The 14,923-nt window shown below is 39.9% G+C and overlaps 1 pseudogene; it reads left to right on the top strand.

Moving 5' to 3' along the window:
• The first annotated feature begins 4,435 nt into the window (after window positions 1-4,435).
• Window positions 4,436-14,162, top strand: LOC149165517 (potassium transporter 7-like; annotated as a pseudogene).
• Window positions 14,163-14,923: the final 761 nt, after the last annotated feature.

Genomic DNA, 14,923 nt, shown 5'->3' with positions numbered 1-14,923 from the left:
GATACACTCCCATGAGCCGAGATCACATCCCAGGTTTTCAAAATAAAATGCCCAAGGTGGATTGGCTTCAGAATTTGCCTATGTTCATAAATGTGGAAGGTAAGGACGCCGCTCTTCATTTGGTGAAATTTCACATTCATGTGCATAAATTAAAGATCAATTTTCCTGAAGACTGTTTGATGAAAATGTTTATGGCTACTCTGGAAGACGAAGCCCAATCTTGGTATGAAAGTTTGCCACCTGCTTCTATTTATTGTTTAAATGATTTTCATGCAATATTCTTTGAAAGGTATAAAGAATCATATCCATCCTTGGCTTTAGTTCAATACAGTTGTAGCCATGTTCATAGTTTTATTGAAGATCTTGAGAATTTTTATGGGCGTGATGACTTGGTGGATGGAGAAATCATGGAAGCATTGTATGAAAATTCATTTTAGCAGCATAAAGACGATCATGAAAATTTGCAGCATGATCAAGATCTTAGTACGGTGGAAGATGAAGGAATTTTTCATCTTGATAGTCAACAGGAATTACATGAAATGGATCAGCTGTATGAGGAAAATTTGTACACTCCTTCACTTGAAATTAATGAAGACAATCACTGTTTGAGCAAGAGAAAACAAAAAGTATTATCTCCTCTATCTGAAGACAAGATAGATCAACTCTTGAACGGTCATGTTCTAGCTCAAGTTAACGCAGATCTGCAGTGTGCACATGGTCAAGAAGGTGATGGTGAATCTTCTTCCTCTTTCGAAAATGATGACAGTCCTGTAAGTAGCTTTATAGATCAGCAGGTTGAAGATTTTCATATGGCTGAAAGTGATGAAAGAGAAAGTGTCATTTCAGATCTGTCCATAGAAGAAGACAACATGCAGAGAAATCAAGTGTCAAATTTAGAATGTGATAATGTTAAGAGAGCCATTTCAGATGTAGATTCAGATTGTGATGACCAAGAAAACCTTGTACTAAGTCCCATGAAGGAGAACCCTGCTGTTGAAATCATCTGGAATGAAGAAGACAGAGTTATGGATCCAAATGTTCTCATGCCATCAGAACAAAGCCTTCATATAGAGGAAATACAGTCAGCTCATGAACAGCAAGATGAGATCTTTGTTCAATTAAGTGAAACAGTTTCTCTGGATGAATTTATGGTAGATTATATAACTTTTAGTGTCAGGTTTAAAGAATCATCTAAAGTTGCTTTTCTCATGATTGATGAATGTGATGAATGTAATGAGAATCTGGCTATCATATCATATGAAGATGACCTACAATATATTCAGACTATCGAAGACCAGATCATTCAGGATTCCATTTTAGATTCTTCTTCCTATGTTTCATGTTTTGAATTGTTCTTTGAAAAGGAAATCTGCTCATCTATTTGTTCAGAATCTTTTGAGGACCATGAACATACTCTTATTAAAGTACATTATGAAGAAAGACCAGAATCAAGAGAAAATGATACCTTGTTTTTCCAGCAGGAGGTCAATCTTCATGCTTTTCAGGATCCAATGGCAAATCTGTTGCAATCAGCAGTGAAGTTGATTATTGCAGTATTCAGTGATGAAGGAGATCATGGTCAATTATGTTTTTGGATGCCCAGTTACCAGTGTCTGTTGTTGACCGGAATATCTGATTAGGAGAATCAGTCAGCAAGGCATCTACTTGATTGGTTACATTGGCATTTTGATATAGTTTGATCATATATTGCCTTGTAAGAAACATAGGTGGTCATGTACTACCACCAAGCTTTAAGTTTTAAGTTCAGGTCTTAGTATTTTGAGTTATTTTGTTAGAGTCAAGTTTTTTCAGTCATTCTAGTTTGCATCAAGTTAGTTTGAGTGAAATTTTCAGTCAGTAAAGTAGTTAACAGACTGGTGTTGATTTGGACTCCATTGCCCAATGGATAAGGCACTGGTCTGCTCTCCCAAAGCTCTGCGGTTCTTGGCACCTCCAAGGAGCTACCATCCCCATTGGAGCCAATGTTAGAGTCGGTCAGTAGCCCTCCATCAGAGATCAAAACTCTTTTTGCATTTCATTTTCAGGTGTCCCATTCTGCTTGATCATCTGCATTCCATTTAGGAGCATGCCATAATCTGATAGAAGGACTTTGTCATTTATTCCCCTCATGTCTTGTACTTGCTGGCTTAGGTCTTTTCATCAATGTTTATTAAAATCCATGACAGTCAATGTTGATCTTTTAATGGGTAAAGAGTCATGTCAATCATAGGTCTAGGGTTTCATAAGTTGTGTCTTCAAAGTGCCCAATCATGCCAGCAGGCCAGAGCGAGGATCAATAAGTTTCCATTTCAAGATTGCCATCATCAATAATGCTCAAAGTTGATTCCTCTTCAGAACTCTGTTTTGAAGAGGAAATCATCAAATCAATGGTTTGTAATACGTGTATTTTTAAAGTTTTCCGCCATGAAGAATTTCAAATGTAGGCCTTGGTCACCTTATTATCTTCAGCGGCTTCAGGGAACCTGCAACAGATAGACGAGATTCATCATTCACCCCAAAAAGTCAAAGATAGGTAAAACAAAGTCATTTCAAAATGAGAAAGTGCCAAAAGTTTTGCAGCATTGGCAGGATAGTTTCTGTTGAAGTGCCTACTGACTATGTTGTGGAAATTAAGGACACAAAATTCATGTTGCACAAGTTTCCACTGCCTTCAAAGTCTGGTCGACTATAGAAACTAGCTTCTGAAGCTCATGAATCCATGAATGACAATGTGTCCCTTAATGATATTCCAGGAGGTGCGGAGGCATTTGAGTTTTGTGCCAAGTTTGGCTATGGGATCATAGTCACTGTAAGTGTCCAGAACATCGTTTCTACACATTGTGCTGTAGACTATCTTGAAATGATTGACGGAATAGAGAAAAGAAACTTAACATTGAAATTGGATACCTTTCTCAATTCAAGCCTCCTTAATGGCTGGAAAGATTCTATCATTACATTGCATACTACAAAATCATTCTTGCTCTGGTCTGAAAATATGAAGATTAATGGTTGATGCATTGATGCTGTAGCTTGGAAAGCATTGACAGATCCAGTAAATGTAGGCTGGTCATTTACTTATATAAGAACTTATATGATGAAAGATCAAAAATCTTTCAGAAGCATATTGAACCCTACATTGAATGAAATTCAGAGCCAGCATTATCACCTTGTACCTAGACATTGGTGGGTTGAATACATTATTGAAGTCATGACACACTGTGGAGGAAACAAAAGTCAATGTGAAAATCGGAATTGTTGGTGAAATTGTAGGCGCGGCACATAGAAGGGAGGTTGCAGTGCATCCACAACGTGCGGCGCATAGAGCCGTATACAGCAGTGCAAATTTGGTCGTGCGCGGTGCATCCAGCCTGCGCGACACGTTGGGCTGGGGCGCGGCACACAGGGTCAACACACTAGAAAAAATCATCATCAGTGTTCCAAAATCAAATAGTTCATCATAGATCGTGGGCATAAGAAGTAGACGGAGGAGGACATTATTGTTTGCAAATATGTACCTAATGATCCATAGAGTCTGTGTGGAGAAAGATGCCTAAATTTATTAACAAATACAAAGTGCACACCTGATTATTTCCTTTGTGGAGATCGCCGCAAAAACCAATGATTTCGATGATACATGAAGACAAAATTATTCCAGACAGATGGACATGGAATTTGTATTATTATGATTGATGAATAGTTGGACATGAAGAATTGAAAAGAAATGATCTTGGGAAAACCCGCACCGTTAGTTAGTACCTTCAAGTTTAGCTATTTGAAATTTAATGAGTCGCGCTGAGGGACAATTTGAAATTGAATGGTTTCCATCAGTTCCAACATGATAATGGACTACCAGAAGTTGAAAGCATTGGAGCAAAAGTTGCTTGCTCACCCTTGTCATAAGTCTAAATAGGATGAACACCAGTTTAGGTCTTTTCAAAGAAAAGCAGAATTAAATAGCGTAGCTCAGCAACTTCCAATGAAAATGCGTGACTCTCAGCTTCACAAATTTAGGGAAGAGTTAAAAAATCGCTCAAGAGTGCTTAAGCGACTTGGACACATTAATTCTAATGGTGTGGTGCAAGTGAAAGGTCAGGCTACATGTCTCATTGACATAGGGGATGAACTTCTGGTGACAGAATTGATGTTCAGTGGTAGATTCAATGAGATGGATCATCATCAAACAGCAGCACTTGCAAGTTGTTTCATTCCATACGATAAATCATCTGAAAAAATACATTTGACTAATGAGCTTGTGAAGCCATTACGTCAACTTTAGGGTAATGCATGGTGGATTGCATAGGTGTAGCATGAGTGTAGGTTAGAGGTTGATATAGAGCAGTATGTTGAGTCAACAACCCGTCCATTGGTCCAAGGGTGCCTCATTTTTAGAGGTTATCAATCGAGCTAGATATATTTGTTCTAGGTTTCTCGGGTGATGTACTACAAATCAGCTTTGCTATTGGCATACAGAAGCTTTGGGGTGGTTTATGGTGGTTTGAGCACATCCCCACTATATGTCTATAAAAGTACTTTTGATGGAAAGTTGGGTAACTATATTAGTGAAGATACAGTCTTTGGGGTCTTTTCATTAATCTTTTGGACGTTGACCCTAATCCCTATTGTTAAGTATGATGTCATAGTTTTGAGTGCAAGCGACAATGGTGAAAGGGGAACATTTTCATTGTATTAATTTCTTTGTAGACATGCGAAGTTGAGTTTAATTCCAAATCAACAAGCAACTGATGAGGAAGTTTCTACATATTATAAAACACAGCAGTTAGCTCAGAATACAAGAACCTCTCCTTTGAAGAGATTTCTAGAAAAGCATAGAAGACTGTGCACAGGTTTACTGGTTGTGGTCTTACTAGGAACTTCCATGGTAATAGGCGATGGTGTTCTCATGCCTGCAATATTTGTTCTCTCATCAGTATTTGGACTTTAAGTACGTAGTTGAAAGCTTCCTGACAGTGTTGTGGTGGTTCTTGGCTGCATTATATTGATTGGCCTTTTTGCTCTGCAGCATTTTGGCACTCATAGGGTGGCCTTTACATTTGCACCTATTATGATTGCTTGGCTATTCTGCATCTGCGCAGTTGGCATATACAATGTTGTTTATTGGAATCCTAGTATATTACGTGCCCTCTCTCCTTATTATGCATACAAGTTTTCTTGGAATAATGGTAAAGATAAATGGATTTCTCTCGGAGGGATACTCCTATGTATTACAGGTACAGAGGCGATGTTTGCAGATCTTGGACACTTCACTCCCTTTTCCATCCGGATTTCCTTTACAGGAGTTGTCTATCCATGTCTGATACTCTCTTACATGGGACAAGCCGTCTTTCTTTCGAAAAAATTTCATTCTGTTGACAAAACTTTCTACGATTCAATATCTGAGCGTGTTTTTTGGCTTATGTTTGGAGTGGCCACCCTTGCTGCTATTGTTGGAAGCCAGGCTGTTATTTCAGCGACCTTTCCAATCGTCAAGAAATGCCATGCTTTGGGTTGTTTTCCACGTATCAATATAGTCCACACTTCGAGGCATATTTGTGGTCGAATTTACATACCAGAAATAAATTGGATTCTCTTGGTTTTATGCCTTGTCGTCACTGTAGGATTCAGGGATACCACCTTAATTGTTGTTATAGACATTTTTGGGCCCTATAACCCCAAGCATGAAATGTCCATAAACCAAGGGCTCCTAAGTCCCTAAAAGTGTTGTTCTAACCCCTAAAGGAACAAGGTCAACAGATTACAGCTTCTCCCAGAAGTTCTCCATGAAAAACTACTCAGAATTGGTCAAAACAGGATCATTTTAGCTGCTCCACTGGATAGGTGCGTTGCATCTCACCTAAATAAACTGTGTGGGTGTGTTGCATTTCAAAAATCCCTTCTGTGGGGTGTGATGGGTGAGAAATGACAAATGGCAGTATCATTCCGCAAGGTGGAGAGGCAATGGAAGCTTCCAGAATCTTCTCCTGCGACACTTGCCTCACTGAATTCGACCAAGGATGAGTAAGAGGCCATCAGTCTCCAAGTGGAAGTAAGAACTATCAGAGAGAAGACACTAATCAAATCACAAGATGACTCATCCCCCTTACAGATATCTATATATGGATCCCTCATCCAAGAGATCCAGAGGCTGGAATTTTGCATATTGTAAGGAATTGTTGTTGGTTTCTTGAGACAAACATCAGATTGTTGGGTGATATAAGCTTTGTTTGAGGAGAAGAGGGGCTTCTTTGCTGGGAGGTTGATGATGGGTCAGAACAATTGGTTGTAACTCCTCCTGGCTCTTTTCTTGTTTATCAATAAAAGCTATTCGAGTTTTCCTCCATGCTTTTGTATCGTTGATGCTTGTTACATTTGTATGGTCAATTTACATCTGATCCTAGATTGTTTATGATTATAGATCCATGTATTTGTATAGTGCTATGCTTCTGTGATCTTACAGGTACTTTGTGAAGTTGGGCGTGCAAGTGAGTAGGTGGCTGAGGACTATCAAAGAAGAGAGGGATCAAATCGGGAGATTAGCGCAAGACAGAGGTTCGTCTTTCTGTTCCTCTCTATCTATAATTCATAAAGGAAAAACTAAACTAGCTTTTCTCTGTTTGTTTCTAAGGCAGTTGTCACACCTTAGTGGGATAGAGCAGTTCTATATAGACACTTTTCCCTATAACAAAATGGCGACTCCACTGGGGAGATAATTAGTTTGTTTGTTTATCATTCTTTGTTGTTTGTTTCATAAGCTTACAAGTAGCATTCGAACTGCATTTGCCATAACAAATGCAAAGTAGATAACTGCTACTTCAATCCATCTACTGGATCTGTTTATGATTTAAACAACTGATTCACAAACTATCTGATTTCCCTTGTGATAGCTCTTAGATCCTCCTTAGATCTACCCCTGATTGTTGCATTACTGATTGCTTTTTGCTCGGCCAAAACCCAAGAACTGAACTGCAAACTGTGACCCAGAACCCGAACAGAGTCTCGTTTCTGGCCCAGCATAGGTACTGTTCAGAGATTCTGAATTTCAGCGCACTTCCCAAGTGGACAAGTTGCGCTGCATTTCAGATTCTCTGTGTTACATGTGCACTGATCAGACTAGCTCTGTGCAGTTGTGGCTTCTGGGATTCATTCTTTCCAGTTCTATTCCTAAATTTTGCTGCCTGTGATCAGTATATGTCTGTTTGAAACCCCTTTTCCTTGCTGTTATTCCGCCTCCTTTGTACAAAAGAACTGTAGATGTTTTTGTGTGTTTGTTGAGTCATTTACAGTTCTCCTTTGCAAAAGTAGCATAATCGTATTGTCGTCCTTTGATTAGAAACTGTCGCAAGTGTCGATTTCAATCGTAGGAAAGAGTTTGATTGCTGTTGATGGTCGATTATCCTGTTACTATTGCTTTTGGTCTGAATTTGTAATTTTCTAGTGTCTAGAACAAGTATTCATTTCAAAATCGTAAGGTGTTGTGATCGTCTCCATTTTTGATTTCGAAAAGAAACTTGTTGATATTTGCTGCTTGAAAAGAAATTCAGATTTGTGCATCAACTTTCTTTTTAGCATTCATGTACTAAGAAAGTCGAAAACAAATACATGCATGTGCATTTGCATATAGACAGTCTGATTGGCTTGATTTAGGAAAGTGCATTTCGAGTGTGATCTTTGCCCTTTGTGAAAAGATTCTGTCTTTCTTTCCCCTAGTAGCTAGGATTTTCATTGCACAAAAGAGATAAAAAGTTTGTTTATCATCTTAGACTGCATTTTAGGAATTACATCTACATCTCGTGGTGAACCTAAAAGGAAAACTTCATAAACAAGATCAACTTAAAATAAATTCAATGAATCTAACAACGCTTTGGAACTTAATGCACAACATTTAGAAGTCTAGGCTAGAGACGTATTCCGGCGTCGTAAAGCCTGGTAACTGTTGTTCTCACTGATGGTTGGGTGATTCCTCCACTTTGAGATGATAAGTGCCAGTACGGACTTGCACTCCCACGTACCGTCGAGTATATTCTGGGAGACCCCAATAGGCTTAATCCTTTATCCATAGGAAGCCGTGTCCGTCGCCCTATCGATCGCAATGCACTGAACACAGCATTCGGGAAGATTGACTGCCATACCGTAAAAAGTATTCTGCAGTTTTGTGATTGGTTTGGTAGTCCCTCTACCTAGATTTCCAGAGCAGTCCCTTTCATTCCTTTTCAGACTCCTTAACGGAAAAAGTCCATCTGAGCACTTGTCACTTCAGGCTCATTAAAAATCAAACGAGACTAGAGTCATCTTTTATTTTTTCTCGACTCTTAAAAACTGAAAAAACAAGTTGTGTCAAAGCGTCTAAAATTTATTTTAAATGGAATATTCATTACCCCTTTCCTACGTTGATCTTGGGTTGAGAAAATGGAATCCACCAACCAAGGAATTCCCCTTGGAGGAAATCCTAGTCCCTTCTCCTCTTGGGGAGATGTTGGTGCACCCCATATGGCCACATTGTCACTTCCAGGACTGACAATTGGTTTGCATGTATGGCTCTTCTCAACCTCTGTCGTTCAGAACACCACAATTCCTAAACAATCGAACCAGCAACTAGACGAGTCCAGAGTTACCCACCAACCTTCTACTTCCTCTAATTCTTCCTCTCCTCCTTCCTCTTCGCTTGATGGGGCTAGTAAAGCCAAAAATCAAGTACCTAAGGAGAAGAAGGAAAAGAAGAAGAAAGAGAAAAAGAAGAAGGAGCCAAAAGCGAATGGGGGCAAACGAGTGTCATCTAGCGAAAATCCAAACACTGCACCGACCAGGCCTAAATCGCCATGTGTCATTTGCAAAGGAGACCACTATCACAGAGATTGTTCTTGCATCCCTAGGATCTTAAGGGACTGGTCTCCTTGTTTGCACAACCCGGTGTTGTCAACCTCTGATGATCATGTTGAAAACACACCGTCAACTAGTGAAAGTGAAGCCCCAGGACAAAAAGGAAAATATAGATTTCCTTGCAAACTGTGTGAAGGTGATCATGCCGTCCACCATTGTCCCTTCTTAGATGAGGCTAAAAGAGTTTTGGACGATCGTCCGGTTTCACCGTTACGACTTCCTCCTGGATATAAAAAACTCTTGCCGAGTCCGTCACTAGTTGAAAATCTGGCTGGCCCGCTTAGGTGGTCGGCTAAAGAATCTGTCATTGAAGATAAACCATCTGAACCCATACCGGATGAAAGTCAAAAGGTCGAGGCGGCAGTTGACCTGGTCTTGCCATCAGAGGTTCCATCTTCAGATGATACAGTCACTGAAGAGAACAAGGATGACACCGTCCAAATTCTTTTCATAAGCACAGACTCCAACGAACATGGGGACAATTTACCCGTTCCTTTACCGCAGGAAGGAAGCTCGTCAGAGTCGTACCCGGCCGTCTATTCGGTCCCACCTCTAAGCAACCTAGTTGTCTCCTTCAACTGGAATCAACTAGGTAGACCCCGTTTACCAGCTAGCATACCATTCCTAATCATTGTTCAAATATATAGAATGGTTATGGCTGGTACCATCATAGATGAGGGGGTTTCTGTGAGTATCCTTTCCTCAACTGCTTGGAAAGCGCTTGGCTCGCCATCGCTTTTGCCTGAGATGAGAAATCTGATAGGCTTTGATAAAGGAACCAATCGACTGTTAGGGATCCTTCCCAATGTGCCCATAACATTGAGAGGGAAAACCGTTCACATGAACATGATGGTAGTTCAAGGACCCCTAGATTACAATCTACTCCTTGGATGAGACTATATTTATTGCATGGGAGCAATTGTCTCCTCACTCTTTAGAGTAATGTGTTTTCCGCACGAAGGAAGAGTGGTCAAGCTCGTAGACCAGCTTTCATTTCCTGGATCACGCATAGCAAATAGTCATGTACGATCCCTGAATGGTCTTTTCACGCAAGAAATGTCTCAATCCCCAGTCCGTCCACCCGATGAGTGCGAGTGATTTGGGAGACATGACTGAAACCCAGGGGGCATGCGTCCTGGTCTGCTTTGGCAGGAAAGCTTCGGGTATAGGGTAGGTTTCCACGAGAAAATATGACTACTCTATACTCCCATCCGTGATTGGAAGAGGACGTTATTCTAGAACAAGATTCTCTTGTCAAAGTTACGTGAGTGGAGTAACCTCCTCTACTCATCTTTGTCTATTTCGATAGACATCGTCGAAGAAGTGTTTTGTTTGCGTTGTGAATAGAGCAATCTTTGGGTATCCTGAAAGAGGTATACCTTTCCTGATAAAACAAATGTTTTGTCAGCTCGAACAGAAGGCGACCTTGAAACTCTGTTTTATACCTGGGGGCATGCAAAGCTTTTGGCGTGCAAGCGAAGAACGACTATTTATTTTTTAAATTTGTAGGTCCTCTAACCCTTTAAACTTGTAGGATTAGTCGTTTCCTAACTTGCATAAAGAAAGGATGTGGGGAAAAACTCTAAAAATTGCCGTTTTTTATATGAGACATTCTTATCATACGACTGGATTGATCGAGCAGTGTTACTGTAAGGTTCAAGCTCGTTAAAAAATAAACCCACATTGAGCAATTTTAGCACATAGTTCAAGCTCGTTAAAAAATAAACATAAGCCATGAGCAAATGTTTCCCCCCGCGTTTAAGCTCGTTAAAAAATGAACTATTCCCCGGTAAATAACCATCGTGAATGTAGTACTTCAGCCATTAAAGCCTTGGTCGTGTTTGCACCATCACCTCCACTTTTGCATTGGCCGATCATTCACCCCAATTTGATTGTTTACCCATTTTGAGGAACAGCTGCGAAGAGTGATTTCACTAGCCATCCTTGTAACACTGCCGTGATTGGAAAATTCCAAACCTTACCTGGAATCAGCTGCTACCCATTTTGTCACTCGTTCCTCAAAAGACGAGTCTCCTTTAAGCTCTTTTCAACTGACTCGTAAAATATGAAAAGATTGCCGAGCCATTGGCCTCTCTAGCTCGTTAAAGGGACAGGAAGTGATATCCCTCCTCTAGATTTTAATCTTTTTGGACCTGAGGGATTATTACACAAAAAGATCGAGCGCTTGTTTTGTTCGGCTCGTTAAAAGTATCGAAAATTCATCCCTTCTGTATTGTTTTATACTTTTTCGAACTTAAGGGATTAGATGACGAAAAAGGAATTTTGGAGTTACCTTTACGTTCCTTTTGAGACTCTCTAAAATTGAAAAGGACCGAGTTATTTTTGTCGTTAAACTCGTTAAAAGTATAATAGCGACAAACTTGTCTATAGACGAGAACGAGTTTCACTATCGCTAGGCTCGTTAAAACATAGCGATGGGTTTGCCTGAAGGGAAAATTATAGAACAAGCATATGTTATCCTCCTCAAGCTTGACAAAAATAAAGAGGTACTGGTCAGCAATGACTGGGGAAAATTGACAAGAAAACTTGAAGAAACTTTGTTGGTAGCAAGTCGCTCTTGAACATGACACTTCCACTCCATGTCCGAGTCAGGTTGGGTTATTTCATTCACCGGTCACATCACCATGGTCATGCCATACCATCCACATTTGGGGTTAATGCTACCAATCCATCACATCAGTGTCACCGATATGTTCAAGAGAAGCCATTCAGAGAATTCACCTGTATCTCACCCACTACCATACATTATACTCCATTCTTTCATGACTGCCACCCTGAACCTTATATCACCAGATCGTTTTCACCTCCATTAAAATCATTTGCTCCGTTCCGTGTCATTGACGTGGGATTCATTAAGGCCCTCCTGTGACGGATCACTTCTTGATGACATCAGCTCATTATCCAAGAAGTTGATCTAGGAACACCCCATTCAGTACTTTGAAGCTTGCATGCCTCAATGGCAAGTTTCTCACTTCCGGCGACAGGTTTACATCAATGGCCTTTGACCGAAAGATTTTGCGTGGTGTTCGATGCCAAGTCCTTTATTCACACCACGTGAATTGTACTGCAGTACCTTGAGGGTCATTATCATTATCGGTGATTCCTCTCATGCTTGTTAAAAGTTTACATCATTGGCTGGTAATCAAGTGATGTCTTTCCATGTTCGACTTCAGAACATTTCTCACATGGATCAACTTGTACTTTGAGTGAAGATCGAATGAGATTGAAGACCCCAGATCTAGTTTCATCCATCCGGGCTGCGATATATATTCAGGGAAATAAAGACATTAAATGTACATCATTGCTGCACAGATAATCATCCACTCAAAAGGATGATGGCTCTATCAGAATCATCAGTCTACACTTAGACGATTCTCTGTCCTATGTACATGAAAATGAATTTATAAAGTTGAGCATGGGAATGCCCGCCTCAGCTAGATCATGAAAATATTATGAAGATAATGTATTGTATTGTATCTTATTACAGGTCTCCTCCCAGCATTGAAAGAACTTCGGATCCTCATAATAAAGCATTTCACCCGACATCAAAAGATTAACCACCTCATGCTTTAGGGGGCAACTGTTATAGACATTTTTGGGCCCTACAACCGCAAGCATGAAATTTCCATAAACCAAGGGCTCCTAAGTCCCTGAAAGTGTTGTTCTAACCCCTAAAGGAACAAGGTCAACAGATTACAGCTTCTCCCAGAAGTTCTCCAAGAAAAACTACTCAGAATTGGTCAAAATAGGATCATTTCAGCTGCTCCACTAGCTAGGTGTGTTGCATTTCAAAAATCCCTTCTGTGGGGTGCGATGGGTGAGAAATGACAAATGGCAGTATCATTCCGCGAGGTGGAGAGACAATGGAAGCTTCCAGAATCTTCTCCTGCGACACTTGCCTCACTGAATTCGACCAAGGATGAGTAAGAGTCCATCACTCTCCAAGTGGAAGCAAGAATTATCAGAGAGAAGACACTAATCAAATCACAAGCTGACTCATCCCCCTTACAGATATCTATATATGGATCCCTCATCCCAGAGATCCAGGGGCTGGAATTTTGCATATTGTAAGGAATTGCTGTTGGTTTCTTGAGACAAACATCAGATTGTTGGGTGATCTAAGCTTTGTTTGAGGTGAAGAGGGGCTTCTTTGTTGGAAGGTTGATGCTGGGTCAGAACAACTGGTTGTAACTCCTCCTGGTTCTTTTCTTGTTTATCAATAAAAGCTATTCGAGTTTTCCTCCATGCATTTGTATCGTTGATGCTTGTTACATTTGTATGGTCAATTTACATCTGATCATAGATTGTTTATGATTATAGATCCATGTCTTTGTATAGTGCTATGCTTCTGTGATCTTACAGGTACTTTGTGAAGTTGGGCGTGCAAAGGAGCAGGTGGCTGAGGACTATCAAAGAAGAGAGGGATCAAATCAGGAGATTAACGCAAGACAAAGGCTGGTCTTTCTGTTCCTCTCTATCTATAATTCATAAAGGAAAAACTAAAGTAGCTTTTCTCTGTTTGTTTCTAAGGCAGCTGTCACACCTTAGTGGGATAGAGCAGTTCTATATAGACACTTTTCCCTGTAACAATTGTGAATGCTTATGGCATTGTTGCTATCACTGTTATGTTTGTGACAACATTCCTTATGTCATTTGTTATAATCATTGTATGGCGAAAGAATTTTGTATGGGCTATTTCTTTTCTTCTCTTCTTTGGATGGATTGAAGGATCCTACCTCTCAGCCTCTGTTATGAAGGTGCCACAGGGAGGCTGGGCTCCTCTTGCTTTGGCAGCAATATATATGGTTGTCATGTATGTATGTCATTATGGTACACGAAGAAAATACATGTTTGACTTACAAAACAAGGTTTCTATGAAATGGATTCTCACACTTAGACCAAGCTTTGGAATTGTGCGGGTTCCTGGTATTGGATTAATCTATACCAAATTGGTCACAGGGGTTCCTGCTATATTCTCACATTTTGTCGCAAATCTTCCTGCATTTCATCGAGTACTTGTGTTTGTGTGCATTAAATCAGTTCCTATTCCATTTGTCCCTGCTGAAGAACGTTATCTTATTGGTCACATTGGCCCAAAAGTATACCATATGTACAGATGTATTGTGAGGTATGGGTATAAATATATCCCGAAAGATGATAATGATTTTGAGAATCGACTTATTCTCAGTATTGCTGAATTTATACAGATGGAAGCTGAAGAATCGCAGTATACAGCTATGAAAATACTTTTCTCAGGATGGCCGTGACTTGACAAACCAATTGGCACAACCGCAATTACAAAGAAATCAAGTGTTCCATGTTCCCTGTATTAACAATATGCTTTTGTGTGCTGGAGCCTAAAGGCTTCAAACTGATAGTTTTTATTGAAACGGAAAAAAGGAAATGAATGGTCGATGACCGAAACGCCTAAATCTAAAATGAGGAACATCGACCATATGTAGTGAAATAAGCTACACGGTCTACTTTTGTTTTCAGTTGCGAATTAAAGGGAGTTACAGCTACAGTTTTCACCTTCCCAGTGGTCATCAACAGAATAGAGTAAAAATTGTAACGATGCTCCTTTAGCGATGGTTTGCTTTTCATCTTCAGTTAGTAATCATTAAACAATCGCTTGTTTTGGGTCAATCCATTTCCTGAGGGTAGAGTTATTTATTGTATGAAAAATAATTTTGTAAGGGTTGGAGTTTCTGGGATATGGTGTGGAGAAAAAACTCAGTGTTTCATTGTAGAACTTGGCGAAGAATTTAATAAATGATGCAGCTTTGATTCATGAGATTCATGTGGTATAAAGTTTAGTAGATGTTTCCTCTTTCACTTTCATATATGCCTTGTTATGTTTTACATTTCCTTCAGAATCATTTCCAGTTGAATGCTCTTAAGTAGGAAAGGTAGAATCCATTTTTATGCTCTGCCTTGTAAAGCATTCATACATTGTGTGTTTTCCTCTATCTGAGAAGGATTCATGTATATGCCCTTTTCAACTTTCTCAAATGTATTTCCACTACAT

Source organism: Pinus tabuliformis, chromosome 5_1 (assembly GCF_031772625.1).
Source record: "Pinus tabuliformis cultivar Carrire ecotype Pingquan chromosome 5_1, CPIR1, whole genome shotgun sequence".
In the NCBI taxonomy this organism is placed as follows: domain Eukaryota; kingdom Viridiplantae; phylum Streptophyta; class Pinopsida; order Pinales; family Pinaceae; genus Pinus; species Pinus tabuliformis.
Note: the sequence above shows the minus strand (reverse complement) of the source record. Positions and strands in the feature narration are given on the sequence as shown.